This window comes from Aquila chrysaetos, chromosome 19 (assembly GCF_900496995.4).
Source record: "Aquila chrysaetos chrysaetos chromosome 19, bAquChr1.4, whole genome shotgun sequence".
Taxonomy (NCBI): domain Eukaryota; kingdom Metazoa; phylum Chordata; class Aves; order Accipitriformes; family Accipitridae; genus Aquila; species Aquila chrysaetos.
Window position 1 is genome coordinate 3,366,606 of NC_044022.1, and position 16,331 is coordinate 3,382,936.

Here is a 16,331-nt window from a genome sequence, read left to right on the forward strand (position 1 = left end):
TAAGACAAGTAGCCTGAATGGGATTTGTACCAGGTGGAGAGCAGAGCAGTGTTTTTGCTGGGTATATCCATAATCAGACCTATCTTTTCCTCCACACACCCCACAGTCAACTGTCTCTGCCCTATGTCTCTCATCAGCTGAGTTCAATGACACAGACACAGAGACATCCACTGTCCATCCTCCCATCCCCAGCCTCTCCTGGTCCCACATGCCTGAGCACACATGGGTTACAAGTGATGGTCGAAGACAAGAGACAGCTAAAAGTGCAGGAGGCAGCAATTACATCCTATGTGATTTAAAGTTAGTTCCCTTGCTTGGCTTTTCTTAATATTTGAAGAAGGAGGCGGCACCGTTTCTCATGTCACTTTCTGATGGGTATGACCTATTCTCTGGTGGACAGCATGTGGGAAAAATAAAGAAGAAAAGCCCAGGTGATGTGCAGCCAGCACAGGAACACTGAGCTGTGATGCCACACAAGAGGATATGCAATATTCAGAGCAGTAATCGAGGCTGTGGATGGGCTGTGCCCAGTTCCCCTGGAGAACCATTATCTGCTCTATACACCACAGAACGCATTATGGCAGGCAACAGAAGCAAGATAACCGTCATCTTTATTGCTAGAATTGTAATATAGAAAAATGTCATTAATAAGAGTATGAGTCTCACCTGCCCATCCCTCCCTACTGCCGTTCTGTGACTCCTTCATGCCTATTAAAGTTCCATCCACGCATGCACACTGAGCCAACAAGGGGGGGGGGGAAGCTAATTTTAAACAAAGAGAAAAAACCAAAGAGAATTATATATCAGAAACTTGAAAAGCTACACATGTGAAGACACAGCTTAACCTTATTTTTGCTAGTGATTTCACCACTAAGTTTTTCCTACTCCCAGCCCATATGCTGCTTATGTGTGAGGTCCTATAGTGGTTATCTGGTTTTAATACAGGACTTTCCACCCCTAAAATTCCTGCTGGTATTTGCTAGCTCTATTTTCAAATGAGGAGACTGAAATTACAAACCAATCTCTGCCCCGGTTATCTGCTCCATTCCTTTCTTGGATGTTCCCATCCTGCTGAATGGTTCAGCTGCTGCAGGATGGACAGCAAAGATTCCTGCCCCACAGTTGCCTGGACACCTTTTCAGTTTCTGAGCCAGCTCCTGGTATGCATAATTTCATTTTACAGTTTGGCAGTTTAAATCAGTGCCAGTTATCTCAGTACCTGTGAACTATGGCTGTTGAGCACTTGCTAGACAAGTAGCAGTAGGCAGAAATGGAAGGGATAGGATGGGCTGCTGGGGACAGAAACCACAACAGACACCTCTGCTTAGGATCCCTGTAGGCTGTTTCTAAGCACCTATGAAGCAGGAGTCCTGAGGAGCATAGGTGAACGGAGAGCAGCAAATGCTTCACTCAGGTGAAGATTGCCGGGCACCTCACAGCTAGTCACATCAGTGCCTGCGGCAGCCTGGATCCAGCCATCCGTCCTTCCACCAAGGCTATGAGATTGAAAGACAGCCAGTGAGAGCAAAAGCTGTAAGATGTAGCCTCTTCTAAAAAGCACTGGTTCAAAAGCAGGCTAATGTGGTCAGCCCTGCTTTCAGTTTGAATATTAGGAATAGCAGTAAGTTGATAGTGACTGTGCTTTAACTATGAGAAAAGCCCACTAAGCTGTTCTCTCTTTAAGTATATCCTCCTACACCATGAATAGCTTCACTTTAACAGAAAGCACTTTAGATCCTTGATGAAAACACAGCAGAGCTTGGACTGTGTGAATACAGCTGCTAAGCAACCTTACCAACATCCTGTCTATTCCTGCATTGTAGCTATGAATAATTACTCCTCCATGTAACCTTTGCCTTCCTGTCACTGTTCTTCTACAGCTGTATACTGTCGTGACTGCAAATGGGCCCAAACCAAAATCCCAGATCTAAAATTTGTTCTCATATTTAAGGAAAACTGGAAAGAAATCCAAACAGGTGTCTGCCCTCCCTCACTACGACTGGGTGATGTGGAGCCCTGAAAATAAACAACCCAGACTTTCAAGGCTGCCTTTTTGTTTCACATTCTGTGGTTCAAGCCTGCCTGTATTCATTTGCTTACTCTGATCTCTACTGACAGAGGCAACTTTTAAAAACCAACCCATAAACCAAACAATTTCACCAAAACTTAAAAAATACTTTCAAAGCATTGATGGTAATTAAGCCATTTACTGCATTCACTGACTATTCTGGCCACTCTTCTTGGAAGAGACATTGAGCTAGTGCTGCTTCGTAGGAGGAGGAGATTTTATTACATAGCTGAACGCGAGAAACTTAAACGCAGTGTTTGGGGTAAAAGAATGAATCATTGCCCTCTTGGCACACCTCCCTGTTAAAAAAAAAAAAAAAGCATTGCCCAACTTCACCTCATCCTCTGTGAGGCTGCCCAGAGACTTACTTCCTAGGGGTCCTGGTCTGCCTCAACTCACCAGGTTAGGGACTGCACAAATTTTAAAAAGCAAAATTTAACAGAAAGACTAAAGACTCCTGACCATGCTTCAGAAATACATAGAAAGCTGTTTGTTTTGGAGACTAAATAAAATTTCGGCACTGCAATACTATGATGTAGTAAAGTCCCATCGCTAAGAATGCAGAATTTAATCTGTCACTAGAATATTGCATTTCTAATCAATATGTGATTGCAATATTGGATTATATAACAAATAATCATTACCACAAATATTAATCATATTGAGTTACAAAGACTGAAATAGTTAATATTGAAGGAGTCAATATTTATATAAGTAAGTGTCTAGAATTGAATCTCCTGTGGCATTAGGAGGTAGCTAGGGGATACATGTACTCAGCAGAGTTTTCCTCATAAGAACTATTATTCCAGCTCTTATAAATTATGATCTCAAGACAATGGTTTTCCATCTTTTCTAAATATGTGAGACTGAAAGTTTTCCAGGGGGACAGAGGATTCCAGTACAGTGCAGTTCAACCTAGTGATAATAAGTTCGATTTTCCTCAAGACCTGTCACAGATCCATTAGAAAGCATCAGCAGAATCTAGCACTCTGAGCACAGATTGAAAACCCCCTTTTCTAGACTGTAAACATCGAAGTAGGCATATCTCTTGCCTAGGCAGGAAGGCAACTGTCTTTGGAAAAGAAAAACAGTCTTGAGGCTGAAGAGCAGGAGCTTTCTGGGAAAAAGACACTGCTTTCTGACTGCGGGCAGGCCATTTAACTTCCCTGTTATCATGTGTCTGTCCAAGGTCAGCAAGTGGCCTGACTGCCAAAGCTAGCAGCTAGCAATGCGGGAGGAGATTTACAGAGAAAAGGAAAAGCACTTGTACTCGGATAGGGCCATGATATTTTACCTTCAGCAACACCTCCTTGTCTGTGTTTCTCTCCCTCTTTCTCTCTGCCCCTTAGCAAAGTTGAAGAGCTCATATGTAAAAGCACCAAAAGCAGATTCCCATGGGCTCACACACCCAGAGTAAGGAGGAAGGGAAGCACTGCACACTCCAAAAGGAAATCACTGCATTTGCTCCCTTCCAACATCCACACCTGCCCATGTTTCATCAGAGAATTTGCATTCATTATAGATCACTAACACCAGCTAAATTAAATTTATTTTAAACATTGAATGTTAATTTCAGGAATGCCTCAGTCTGTTCAAGTGCTAAGAACCAGCTAACATGACACTGTTCCACGTGCAAATTGTACTAATCTAGGCACATTTTCTACAGTTTATATAGATATCAAAACCAGTAAACCCATCCTTTTTTTTCCCTAAGAACCTAAAAAGCTATGTAATTACTATTACTTTGGCCATACAGCATATTTTTACGTTTTTAACTCTCACAGCAAAAGGCACATAAATAATATATTTGTATTACATGTTCTGTTAAAAGTTTTCAATGCGGTTTACAACAACCAATTCATGCACACACTACTGCCACAAGACACTACCTGCTTCATCTAGTGACTGACATCCAAAAAATCAATATTAGCCAGGTGTTAACTAGTCTATATGCATGTGGGAGGGTTGTGCTACCCTAATGAAGAAGATTTTAACAGATTTTTTAAGCCTCTGTAATTTCTCCATGTAGAAAAGGCATGTGCCTTTCTATATCTGTCTGTATGTACATGGCCACCAGTAATGAGGGAATGAAATGTATTTTCTTCCTGAATAACAGAGGCCCCAATCCTGGTGGGGAAAGTTGCAGAGAATTCACAGAGTCATTCATTAACTATTAAAGCTGAGGAATACAGAGGGCTTAAAATGAAAGAAAACACAGCTGTTTACATTGAACAGGACACTCAACTTCTGGGGATGCAAATGCTCCATCCTAACCAGGTTCACTGGGAGCACGGCAGCTTTGGGCTGTGCGGGGCCGAGCCAGTCTTCTCTCATCTCTCTCAAACATCTCTCCAATTACTTGTGCGCAAGCCATGGGGAAGCCCCCAGACATTCCTGGTTGTCCATACATGCAATGTTGAGGTCCACTTGGGCAGATTGTGAGGGTATTTTTCCAGCAGTCTTGCTAGCTATTTTCATTGGCATCTGTGCAGTAACGTTTTGGCAGTATTTAGCACACACAGTAAGCAGGGTTGCTTTGCAATTTTGTATGGTATAAAAATTTTGTTATGACGTTCATTTTGCAGTAATCTTAGCATTCAATAAAAAAGAATGCTAATGAAAACATGTTTATCAGGGATTAACATGGCAAGAAATACAAAACTGCTGTGTAGTTTTAAAAAAAATACTAAATACTTTTCTCATGACTCCCCTAAATATTCTAAATTATTTATACTGACCTTCTGAGCAAATCTAGCTCTTAAATTTAAGCTGCAATACTAAATGTAATAGAAACATTATTAACAGAGTGCTTGAAGTTGCATGCCTCATATAACACATTGGCAATACCCTTCATCTCTGCTGTTCTACTGCTATGCTCATGTAGCACGTGAAATCTGGGGGCCTTTGAACTAGAAGTGTTAGGGTTTTTGGTCCCTTGCCCTTTCTCCAGACCCTTCACAGGTAATTCTCTGGCTGGAGGGGAGGCGCAAAGACAATGAACTGTTAGGGCAAGAGTCACCGGCAGAGAGCTCTCTCCCTTTTCCTCAAGGGACAAGGTTCATCCTGCAGGATATTGATTGAGCCACTTAATTGTGTATTACAGAAATATTCTGTAGCTTGAAGTACCCTGGAGGAGGTGGGCTTTTAGGGATTGTTTTTAGGGTTCTCATTAAATCTGAGATCTATTGCCTGGCAATCCACAGCTGTGGAGGACAAAAGTTCTGAAGATTCATGGAACATTCCACTTTTTTGCTGTATAAATGTAAACTCTGCTTCTCATCCTTCACTAGCTATCACCCCATTAACACAAAGTACCCATGTCAATCTCATTTGTATTGAGCCCCGTAAACATCTTTCTTCATGATTATCAAGCTTTGCTATTGTCCCGTTTTGAACACTGACTGATACTGCTCCTAAGTTAACTCATTTCTGGTTTTATGAACAGAGGTTAGACCACATGGTGAGGTGGTAGGGAGAACAACTGCAGGCATGGACACTCTTTTATTTGAAAAGAGACTGACCGGTGTGAGATGTTTATCTTAGGAAAGGATAAACCAGACATGATAAACAGATATGACCCAGTCAAGCATCTGCAGTGCTTCCTTCAGTGAAATTCAACAGTCCCAGCTGGTGTGGCAGGGAGACTCTTCTAAGCCTTATCTATCCTTTCTGGTTGGACGGCCAGATAATTTAGTTATAACAGTACTTGTACATACTGCTAAACTCAATGCAAGTAGTGGTGATTCCAACCCTTTTATTCCCTCCCAGCAGTGCCAAACATAGCAAAGGAAATTAAAGTATATGACAGGAAAAGCAAAGCATCTTTTCTCAGGGCAGGCATACTTTAGAGATACATACTTAAAAACATGCTTAACATGGTGCCAGAGAATAAAAGGTATAGCCAGGCCAAACAGCCTGGGGGATGTTTGTTACCACTGCCTATTCTGCAAGCACATTCAAAGTCAAGTCCCTTGAGACAGCAAAATTTCATCTATTCTCCTTCTAGCCCTGCGCCACAGAGCAACAGACATGTCGTTAGTTCTGGCATCTTTTAATGGAAATTCAAAACACTGCAATTTTCCTGTTTACAGACTGAATGCTAACAGAATGGTTTGCTATGATCATTTTATAAGTATCATGTATTTTAATTGAATGATCACTTGCCTATACATTTTCTGCTGCTTCCGGTGCCTTGATGTATATCCCTAGAAACTGTCTGCCTGCCCTAGATCAGAACAACACTGAAAACCAAGTTTTTGTGACCATTTTAAGACTGCTTGCAGTAGTTTTGCTTTCATTAGGTTTCCTAATGTAAACAACTGAAGTAAACCAATTACTCCAAAAGGTTTTGTTGCCTGGTTGCACAGATTTTGAAAGTAGGAAAGACAAAGGATGGAAGCAAGAGTTCAGAGAGCTCCAAACCAAAAGGAGTAACGTGTAAAATGTCCAACATTGTTCATGCCATCCAGTTGTGCATTTCAGCATTGGACAGGGAGCTGTACCTCCAGACGTCCCACTTGCTTCTAACACCTTTCAACAAAACTGTCCTGTGCCATCACTTTCATCCAGGACAGGTATTTGCACTCCCAGGCGTTGGCACTATGGAATAGCTCCAGGAGGCCTATTTGCCACAGCTACTGTAGCATGACTTGGGGATTTTGTCAGGGGAACATACTGGCTCAGGACTCGTGATGCTCAGGAGGGCTGGCGTTCATCTTGCTGACAAAACCAAAATGGAGTGCAAACCTCCCAGAAGAGGTGCCAATGGAAGGCACGTACTATCAGTGAAACTGTGCAGAATACAGGCCTTCATCCAAGATCATCATCCTAAAATTCAAATGCCAGTTTTATGGTCAGTAAGTTGGTGGGCAGTATTTCGTTCTATGGCATTCAGCAGACAAGATTAGCTAATAATCCAAATAGACAGAGGGTTTTTCTTTCAGACTTTGACTTGCGATGCTTACAACAGCACCTGAAACTCTGTTTGCTGCCTGACCTGAAATATAACATCAAACTAAACTCTGATCTGCTCTGCCAGGTGTGTCAGGGTAACATATGGCTCTGCACCGTGCAGGCTAACCCAAGTGAAAACAGGAGGCAGACTAGAACATTAAAAAGCCAAGGTCCTATAGCAAATACTCCTGGAAGCTATTTATCGGGTTTGAGACAGTGTGTAACTCTGTCCTGGAGTTAACTATTAAAATGGCAAGGGTTTTAAACACTGCCCTGAAATACAAGATAATAAAATGCAAAACAGGTGAACTTGCCATCTGGAGTGGCGCAAACTGAATACACATGAACTTACTACATTTAAAATGACAGCCCAATCCACGAGAGGAATTACCATGAAAACAAAGCTGACAAATGCTCTTTTGATCGCTACCTTGATTTTCCTAGTTACATGTGCCGGTTGTTTGCCTACTATCAGGTAAGTGCTCAGTGTGCAATGTGATGGTTAAAAGGCCAGTGCTATTTTTAGCCGTGTACACATTGCAAGGTAGCAGAAATGTAGGACAATTCATATAGGCAAGGCACAGGGAATTCTTGCCTGACAGCATGCAGCACTCTAACTGCTGCTTGAAGAGAGAGGACCCCTGTCCTGGTCAAGAGCTGCTTTATAATACCTCTGTGTCAAAATGTAGTCCAAATATGTATGCCCTCAAACACAAGCGGCCAAGTGTAATAGATTTTTTTGTCTGGGGCTCTGTTTAAGCTGCCAAAGGGGTGAGACAGGGCCACCGCGTGACCCTCACAAGCAGCCTACCAGGCTTTCTGACCTGAAACATTTTGTTCTGACCAATCTGTTTTAAATCCCACGTTGGCACTGGCTCTGGGTTCATGCAGAAAGCAGAGGGACTCCCAGAGGGCACAGAGCTGGGCAGATCGCCATGCACCTCCGTCTCCTCACCTACAGCCCAGCAGCCAGGGTGAGGATACAAGGACACAGGCTAGCCAAGGGCAACTTAGCAGGGCCCCAGGCCAGCTCTGGGGCATTTTGGACAACAGGCTAACAAAAAGTAATCAGTTTGTTGACAATCCATAATAGAGTTTTTTTGCGAATTTTTCCTTCCCATAAGAACATTAATGGGCACTGGTGTCATCTCCTGAGACCTGTGTCCTTCTGATAAGTTTTTCAGTTATTTAGATATGGAGATATTTCCAAGCTGCCCTGGAGTTGTCATTCTACATGGAGTGGCACATAGGAGAGACAGCAGCAATTTTTCTAGCTGCCTTGGGCAACGAAGCAGCTTTTGCTGCTGGGAGGAGAGAGGAAACACAGATGTGACTACAAGCTGGTCCTCGGAGGTGCCAGATGAGTTTGATATCAGCGCAGAAGATGGCCTAGTTCAGAGGGAGGGTAGACGCGACAGAACGAGGAGAGGGAGCTGAGCCCTACAATGCCAAGGCCACATCAGATAACCACCCATGCACGCTCGGCTCACCTCAAAAGGTGAAGGAAGAAGAAGTGTTGGTTGGGGTAGAGCTAAGAACAATGAGATGCAGCTGGCAAAAGAAAAACATTATTAGGTCTGAATGTTAGGAAACATCTGAAATGATGAGCAAGTTGCACACAATTTAAAACGAGAACACAAGAATGAAAAAAAATTCTGTGCCTGACCTGCCATTTTACCATACTACAAATTCTGATTTAACTGCAGAAAAACATGCTTGAGTTAAGTTGAATGGAGTTCCCGCAGAGTTATTAACAGAAAAGCTCAGGGTGAGAGAGGTGGTGGCTTAGCTACCTCCCAGTAACTGTCTGCAGATTATTTAATGTCTGTAATGTGCTTTAAAGATGAAAACCACTGAGTGCTCAGCAAATTAGAACAAAAAAAATTCCCCAACAGTGGCATCTATTAAATTACAAAATAACCTCTCCAGGGAAGCCTCAGAAGTATTGTCACTAAATAAATTTAAAACTGAACAACTTGAAATGTATTTACTATAGGAAAGAGACCTGCATTTGCCCAAGGAAAAGAGATAAAATGTCCTAAGGCTTCAATAGTCTTTCATCTCCAGTTTTTTATTGCTCTTTCGTGATGCACAGGGGAGAGAGATGATTATTTAAACTGCTTTTTTCTTTGGAGCTGTCTAGTGAAATGTGCTGACAGGTACTATCCATCGACTGCGTATTTCAGGTAATTCACAAGGCAGGCAAGTAAGGGGGCCCACATTCCTTGACAAAAAGCACACACATGCTGGAGGCGGATGCAGCTTCTCTTTGAGACCAAGACAAGCTGCCAGCCTTTGCCATTTTCAAGGCAGACCAGAAAAAATTTTACCTAGCTGCATTTCCAGACAGATGCATACAGCAAGCAGCAAGCAACAGCTTGGTCAATTCTAGGCTGTCACAGGATGTTCAGAACAAAAGGCAGAGGCAGCCTTTTCTTTGTCCTTGTGGTCCTACTGCATCTGGTCTGTGCAAAAAGAGCAGCTCTTTTCTCTTGCTATCACTGACAAGAGCCATGACTGAGGTTGTTTATATTGCCAACGGCAGAGGGAGGGGCAGGGGCAAGAGGAAGGTGAACAGGAGTCCAAAGAGCAAAGTCAGCTGGTGGAAGAAGGGATTCAGACCATGCCAATTTTTACACAGCAACAAGAGGCTCAGTTGTTTTGATTCTGATTTCCCATCAGAACTACACCCCTATCTGGTATGGTTATGTATTGCAGCCCCCGTGCTGAGGGCGCCTCACTGAACAGCCGCATCTGCCCTAAAAAACTATAGAGCAGGCTAGAGGCTCCTGTGAGGTTTTTTATAGCCTTCAGGTAAGGACTGCCTCGAGTCCCCTGAAAAGCCCCAGGAGGTACTGTCAAGTCTTGAGCATGATTCAAAGGTCACAGGACAGCTGCAAGTAGGGTGAGTACCAGTTACTCTGGAGGAAGTTCCTTTGATTCTGTGATACAAGGCTGAAGCGTGGGCAAGCCTTTAAGGAGATGCAGCTCCTGCCCCACTAACAGAACTGTTCTGTGGCTCAGCAAGAAAGAGAGGTGACAGGGTAGCAGACACCATCTGAGGGAGGGAGGTGCGGTCCAATACAGAGGATGCCATCAACAACAGCAGGGAAGACAATAAAATGCAAATTAACTACTTTTTCTTAACTTGTAGGTAGCTTCAATATTTTTATTAAACTACATTTTCTGTCATTACTTGATCATCTGTATGTTTTTGCAGTAAATGGGAAGTACAGCAAAAAACAGAAATAATTTAATGCTATTACTGAGATGTGTTGAGTATACAAAAGTTCTTTTTAAGAGTACACACACGGATCCTCAGTACAATTACTTTACTATGGAGTTTTCATCTCTGCTTAGCAGTAGAGGCTCATATTTTCCTTTGCATTCAGCAAGGTAACAGATGTTGTACAGATACTCTTCAGGAATGAAGATGTTGGCAGGCCACATAAACCTTTGGGGAGGTGGGAGGAGAGAGAGAAATGAAAATTGGAACTTTTAAAATGACGTCTTCACTTCCAGCTACATTCTGTAGTCCACTTGGCAGCACATGAGGGTCAGGTAAGAGCTGATAAACTCCATTTCCTGAGGCAATCAGACAAGTACTGCAGGGGCAGGCAGGAAGAAAAGACACTGGTTCACTTCATGCAAGGTATTTTGATACAAGCTACCACTACACAGTCCTTAATGAAATTTTCCTATGCAGCGTCAGCAATAGCTAATGAGGATGGCTGGCCACTGTCTCACCTTGTTTTTTTATCTATATGGGCTCTTAAGCTAACTTGTCCAGTCCTGCAATTTACAAAGACATGGTATGTTGTTGGTAAATCCAAATCTCCTCCCATCACTGCTTGTCCTACTTTCTCTGGGCCAAAGTCCCAGTACTGCAGTACAAAGTGGTGAGCCAGGTATCATAATTCAGGGAAGAAATGTGAGCTGCAGCTCAAAACCCAAGATGCTTGCAAGAGGAACTTTGATGTGGAAAGAGGATTTCACATCACAAGATCTTTGCAATTTAGACATCAGAAATCAGTCCAGAACTCTACTTCTCAGAGTATTCGGGTGCTCAGAATGCATATTTCTCAGTCATACAATCTTCATGCTGTATCTTAATGGGAAATTACTTGATAACCAACAGCTGCACTATCAGAAATAGAACCAAAGTCTCAGTTATGGAGATCTCTCTATATTGAATCAAATTTGTCATTAAAATTCATCAAATGAAAATTTCACTATCAGCAAATTTGACTGATGTACTAGAAGATTTTTCAAGAGGTATACTTAAACTGAACTAAAAAATGAGGGCATATTCCAATAAATCCACCAGATTGTTGTAAATTACGTATAAAAATGTTTTTTAATTAGAGGCTTGTTTTGTGATAAGGTATGTTAATATTCATACTTGCTCAGGGAAAATAAAGTCACAGTACATGTGCCAAACTTCATTATAAAGGCATTTAATTCAAATCATATTCTAGAAATAACAATAAATCTTGTTTTATTGCAAGTTTCTCATAGCGTACCCATGTTATGATGCAAAACAAAATACAATGCATTATATTTTGAATACCGCCTCATGAAATATCTGAATGAAATATTTACTGTAATGGATGAATCAATAACAAACAGCTTCTGAGCTTTTCTCTTAATAACCAGTGATCCATTCACCTTCCCTTCCTCCAAAAACACATGATGTAAATAACTTTTCACAAAGCTTATTGAAGTACTGATAACAAACATCCTGAGTAAAAGATGTATATTGGACTGAAACAGCTAAATCATAGAGATGCCTTTTCAGAATTTTATTACATTGTTTCACCTCCTACAGAACAAATAAGAATTCATTTTCTTGTAAATAAATACCTAAGGAAAACACATAGTATTGACTTCGGGGAATTTCTGAGCTATTTCACCTCCATAGCTCTTCCCTGAGTATTCTCAATGTGTGATGACAGTCTTTTTAGAAAGACATTTGGATGCACTTTGTTCAATGTGTTACAGTCAAAGTCCTGGTATGGACGAAAAGACACATAGCTTCTGAGCAAAGCCAATAATGTATTGTTACTGTCACTGAAACTTTAACTCGCAATCAGTGAATTATTAATCCTGATCTAATTATTATAGAAAAAGAAAAAGAAAAGAAAAAAGAGAATGCAATTGTCTCAGTAATGATACAGGTGAAAGTGTTACACACATCATTTATTCCTACCCCTTCTCCACTGTTATACTCACCTTTCCACTGTCCACCTGGATCCTAAGGTAGCTGGCCTCACACCATATATGAGGTTTTGCATACACTGGATATTTTCCCTTTGTTCTCTTTGTTACCCCTAAAACCAGTTTTACCCAGTTGCCAGGTCTGCCTTTATTTAACTATTAGCTGTTGACCACCCATGTGTTGTTTATAGCTCTGGGGTCTCAACTATCATCCCATGCCCTCTGTTGGAATCTCATATCTCTACTCCTCTGCAATGCATCCAGTAGCTTTCCTTTTGAGGCCTCTGCTATGATACCACGTTTATAGTCCTCTACACTGCACCATTTTGCTAGGGTCCTACATTCTTTGTTCTACATAAAATGACTCAGTTAAAAATTATGGTTATATCACACAACTGTACAAAAGCTAAGCAAAAGTAGAACAAATTGTGTAATAGTCATCTGGTCATTAGGAAATTGCTGTTGCAGCTAAACAAGCTAAAGCAAAGCTCCAGGCAGGCCAAGACAAGCCCAGACAAAGCCTTAAGTCCTGAGGCCTTACAGAGCTCCTGCAAAACCTCCGGCCTGTTACAAACAACAGCAATGTGTGTTACCATGAATACAGTAAATACTGAGCTACAGGGCTACACAAATTTTGGATGCATGACAGCTGACAAATGTAGTCTATCCTTGAAAAGCTCTATCACATAGTCACAATGCCTCACAACAGCCAGAGAAGGGAACTTGAGTCATCCAGGATCCTCTCTGCAGTCACTTCATTTTTACTTGGAAGTAATTAACTTCTCATCACTACTAATAACAGCTGTATCTATCCTGACCCAGCTGTGCTAATTGACGACTCTACTGTTTCCTTCCTGCCTTGAAGAAAGTCAGCCTGCTTTAAAGGGGAAAAAGCTTATACGGTTTCTTTAGCCGGTAACTGGCTTTTCCATGTACTTTAGCCCACACAAGAGCATACAGGGAAATGTTTCTTTCTCTGCCTGGAGGAGCAGGACCTGGCTTAATATGGAGCCATAAATAGGCCCCTAGTCCTAGGAGCCAGTTTAACTGGGTTCTCCTCCTGGTTCTTCAGCAGTTCCTTCCATGACCTTGAGGAAGTCACTGGTAATCTGTGACTTGGGGCTGATCTTCCTCCTGCTAAATTGGGGCAGTATGGTCACTTAAGACCTTATGACAAAGCAGTTCAGCCACTAGAGATGCCATTTAAACACGAGCTACTATTTTATTATCCACAAAAGTCACCTGCAAGCCAGTTTTGTCATTTCTGACACGGACCCTTTTAACTTGCACTGAAACGCTGCATCAGCCCTGAACACTAGACCCCAGTGAACAGTCACCTGAAGCAAGTGCTGGGTGTATGGCTGGATGAGCTGCAAGAAAGAAACTGCCCTACCTTCCTTACTCCCATCTTCTACTGCAAGCCGATCATGTTCTGGAAGTGAGCACTGGGATGCTGTGCTTTTCATCAACATTCTTCTGGGAAAAGCCTAGGACAAAAGAGGAAGGAGGGGAAAATCATAATATTTCATGCTGTAGCTCCTTTATTGTTCTTCCCTTAGTCCTGACCTTGCCAGCTTCAAACCAGCTCCTGCTGTGCAGCTCCCTACCACACTCTTACAGCAACTCCTGTGCCTCAGAAACACATCCTGCTTGTGCTCAGTTCACTTATTTTTCATTTTAGACCAGATTGAATAGAACTTTGAAGCCAATGAAAATTCAGCTGTGTTTAACTGAAAGTTCAAGGTCACAAACATGTCCAATTTAATGGACTTCCAGGGAGGGTTTCCTTAAATTCTGGGTTCCCCCTATCCTGACTGATCCCAGCTCCCATTTATACTGCCATTTCTATTTTGCTCTAAAAGAAAAATACAGAGATGCCTATATTCACAATTACTCCTCACTGCTCCCTACAGTACAAGTTTTTCTAAGCAGAAGCTTGTCAAAAGATGCTTAGGTTTTCTACCCACTGATACTTGAAAAGCAACTCATCAGGCCTGCAGGTCAAAGTGGAGTCTTGGACTTACCACAGGAAAAAAACACAACCCCAATAAAACCTCACAAATTTTTGTTTAACAGGGTTAGATTCCCTGGTAGGCTTGACACAGTTATGAACATCGCTATGTGCACTGTTTTCTGCATTGTACCCTGGTGCTTTATGCTGCCCTCATGTATGACCTTCAGGTCTGCAGGCACTGTTAAATGTGCATAGACTTTCATAAATTATAAAAATCACAGCAATTGTACATTAATTACTCTATTTATATCTCAGATTTACACTGATCTTTGCAAATAGGCAATATGCAAAGCATTCTCTACCATACCATTTAGGAGAAATTATGACAATAGGTGATTGTGTCTATTAGTGATTATTCTAGAAGTACAAATGATTGAGACGTGTAGCTGTTACATGAGTGGTTTGAATTATAGCTGTAGGCTGAGTCTACGTCAGAGCTTTCTTAGTGAAATTATTATCTGAATCTTCTAAATACCTGATGCTATTAATCTTCTCTCTCTTCAGAGTAACTCCTGAACTTATCTTCTCTGTTTAGGGTATTCCTCATCTCCTATTGCTCAAGTTAACCAGCTTAACCTATGTGCTCCCAAATGGGTCTGTTATCTCAGCACAGAGGCACTGCAAGCACAAAAAGCCCAAACTGCACCTTTCATCCATTTTGCTCAAAACCAAATCATTCCTGAGGGCTGCTCTCAAATGGAAACATTGCCGCATGATTCAGATACTCCCATGTGTTTTTCTTTACTAGACTTTATATAGCATTTCTCTCCAGAGCACTTCCACTCTTTTGCTTATGACAATTAATGAAACCAGGCCTGCACAGTATGTTACAGCATAAAGGTTACTCAGCCCATGGTAGCCTGTTCAGCACCGCACATTTCTAGCACTCTCTCCAATCTATTTCTAAAGTACTCCTGTCCAAAGGTCTTCTATAATTAAGCCAAATACAATCAATTCATAGAGCACCATTGTTTTCCCATGTTTCAAAGCAGTCATTCAGGACTGTTACATATTCTGAATTGATTGAGCATGGGGATTACTTTATCTCCAGGGGAGATGATGATCAGCATTTCCCACCCAGTTCCTGAGCTGTCTTTACTAATTTATCTTAATAACATCTTTGTGTTTTGACTCAGGAGGAAAGAGATCAAAGCAGAGAACAAGGCAGGCATACTCTCAAGATTAAAACTGGCCAGAGGCAATCAGCAGAGCAAGTAAACAGCTCTTCAGCAGTCTGAAGAGCCTGGTCTAATGCGAGCATTTCTGTGCTCCTGCAAGCTCTCTCCCAGTTAGCCCAGTTGTCTTGGGAGGTCACATCTGCTGCTTATGCTATTTCTTGTCGTCATCCCATCCCTATTGCCCTTTTTCACTCTTGAACTTTGTTAACCAACAACATTACAACAAACCTTGTGGTTCTCCTTTTCTCCTTAATAAGACAGCACAGAACTGTATTACTTATGGGAACAGGGGCTGATCTTACAAGCGCACGAGGCAGCTCCTGGCTTCCCTTTAACCCTGAGCCCTGGCACGCTGAGGAGTACTCACATGTCAGCCTGAGGTGTAGTGCTCAATCTCCCCAGCATAAGATTTGGGGCTTAAAGGGTCAGGTTATTTCAGTGTTTCAACACTATCCCATTTCACTTTGGCAGGAATAGAGGACTGAGCACATGGGAGGTGGGGGAGCCTATGTTTGATACTTGATATGTCTCTCTTGGTACCTTGCCATTGCTGATGCTCCTCTCTGTTCAGACCTCCTCATCTCTGAGAAATGAAATTGCTTTCCTGTAAGTTGGCTCCATGTCACATCTTGAACGGAACAACCTAATCAGAAGGGAAAATGAGAGAGAGATTGCACTCCTTGTCTTTCTGCATGGGAGCCTAAAACATAACTCCTGCTTCTTTTCTTGGTGCTCTTTTATATTGAGAAAACAGACTTGATGCAAAGGAGCACTTCAAAGTGTTCATTTTAGCATCCATTGGAGCTTGATTTTTAAGGTGGACTTTGCTCCCAGTGAGCTCAGGAGCCACTGCAATCTAGTTTAAAAGTGATTCTTTTTTTTTTTTTTTTTAATCAATGAG